Source organism: Chiloscyllium plagiosum, chromosome 38 (assembly GCF_004010195.1).
Source record: "Chiloscyllium plagiosum isolate BGI_BamShark_2017 chromosome 38, ASM401019v2, whole genome shotgun sequence".
NCBI classification, from domain to species: domain Eukaryota; kingdom Metazoa; phylum Chordata; class Chondrichthyes; order Orectolobiformes; family Hemiscylliidae; genus Chiloscyllium; species Chiloscyllium plagiosum.
Window position 1 is genome coordinate 11,376,131 of NC_057747.1, and position 2,307 is coordinate 11,378,437.

Genomic DNA, 2,307 nt, shown 5'->3' on the forward strand with positions numbered 1-2,307 from the left:
CTGTCATTCTTCCCTTCGTTCTTTCACACACTTAATCCCTCCATCCCAACATCGGTTTCTCATGTATTTGGCTTTTGGGCTTGGCTCATTCCCTCTTCCAGTGATGCAACATTTCAACTGCAAAAGGAAAGGCTTGCATTTATGTAGCATTCATCTCAGCCTCCAGACATTCTAAAGCCCTGCAAAGCCAATAAATAAATACCAGGAAGGCAGCAGTAATGTTATTGGTCTAGTAATCCCGAATCCCCAGGTTAATATTCTGGGACATGGGTTTCAATCCCACCAGGGTTGATGGTACAATTTACATTCATTAAAAAGCTAGCACACAGCAAAAGCTCATGCATAGACAGCTTGTAAACTCTGTTATAGCCTTCTTGCTGTTCATGCGCACTGGTCCATAACTGCTTTGTTGTTGTTCACTCTGTTCTTTCAGCTGCCCTTCTAAGAACAATGGATTCCACCATATTCCAGCCTCTGCTTCCCTCCAGTTTCAATACAAAATTGAAATGTTGACTGGATGCTCAGCTTAGATTCTCTACTTGCCACAATGCAAGACAAAGCTTTTCTCATTCATAGTGATTTCTATAACCCATCAAAGTCTTTCAGCTGCAGCATTGAGTCTTCTCCCGTTCATCAGTCAGCAAACATTGAACATATAAACTCTTCTCCCACATCCTTCTTTGCACTGCCAAGTTTGCCTTCCTAAGTTTTATACCACCATTCTCACCCCTTTTTGTTTTATATTCATTCAAGGGATGTGTGCGTCACTAGCATTTATTACCATCCCTAAATGCCCAGAGGGCAGTTAAGAGCCAACCACATCACTGTGAGTCTGGAGTCACATGTAGGCCAGACCAGGTAAGGATGGCAGTTTCCTTCCCTAAAGGACATTTATGAACCAGATGGGATTTTTTTTCTGACAATTGATTATCATTAGACCCTCAATTCCAGGTTCTTTATGGAATTCAAATTTCACCATCTGCCATGCTGGGGTTTGAATATGGGTCTTCAGAACATTAGCTGAGTTTGTAGATTAAAAGTCTAGCAATAGTGCCACTAGGCCATTGCCTCCCCCTTTCCTCATATGCAATTTTAGTTCTTGGAAAATTGATATTGAGCACCTGCTAACTTTGTCATTTAGCTCCTAAGTCATCATAATAACAGCATCTAGGGATCTAATGGAAGTGGTCTAGATCTTTTTGGTGGGTCATGACCTCCTCTTACATCAATGGGTATCTATACTGTTTGGATTGAAAGGCAATCATGTAGAAATGTCTGTCCTAATCTGCCATAGTTATATGTACCATGAGGCACGCATTCTGTAGCTGAACTTCTTAAGGTCACTTCAATGAAGATCTTGTTTTGAACAGACTGCTGTATTGTGCATCCGAAACACATGAAGATTCGGATGATTCAAACTACATCTTGGAGCAGATTAGAAGTGTCAAATCCAAATAGGAAAAATAATTTGCAACTATTGCAGTGAATACCTCAAAACAAGAGCATTGAGTGAATATGCAGTGCCATATTGATGCTGATGTTTCCTGCAAAATTCTGTGCTTCACAGAACTGTGTAAAGTCACACCAGATGGCAATTCAAAAGTGAAACCGTCAAAGGGAAAGTTGAGGCTTTAAGACGGCATGGTGTTCACCCCAAGAGGACAAATTAATCTGAGAGCCCATTACGTTGGCAAAGCTGAAAATCTGGAACTCTGGATCTTAGAAACAAAACTATAGTCACTCAACTCAACTAGATTAGATTATGATTCAGAGATGCCGGTGTTGGACTGGGGTGTACTAAGTTAAAAATCACACAACACCAGGTTATAGTCCAACAGGTTTAATTGGAAGCACACTAGCTTTCGGAGCGACGCTCCTTCATCAGGTGATTGTGGAGGGCTCGATCGTAACACAGAATTTATAGCAAAAATTTGCAGTGTGATGTAACTGAAATTATACATTGAAGAATTGATTGTCTGTTAAGCCTTTCATCTGTTAGAATACAGTGATAGTTTCATTTCTTTCATGTGTAAATCACAAAATCCTTTTTTTTAAAAGTTGATTCTCGGGTTAGCTAACCGAGAATGCAACTTTAAAAAAAAGGGTTTGTGATTTACACATGAAAGAAGTGAAACTATCACTGTATTCTAACAGATGAAAGGCTTAACAGACAATCAATTCTTCAATGTATAATTACAGTTACATCACACTGCAAATTTTTGCTATAAACTCTGTGTTCCAATCGAGTCCTCCACATCACCTGATGAAGGAGCGTCGCTCCGAAAGCTAGTGTGCTTCCAACTAAAC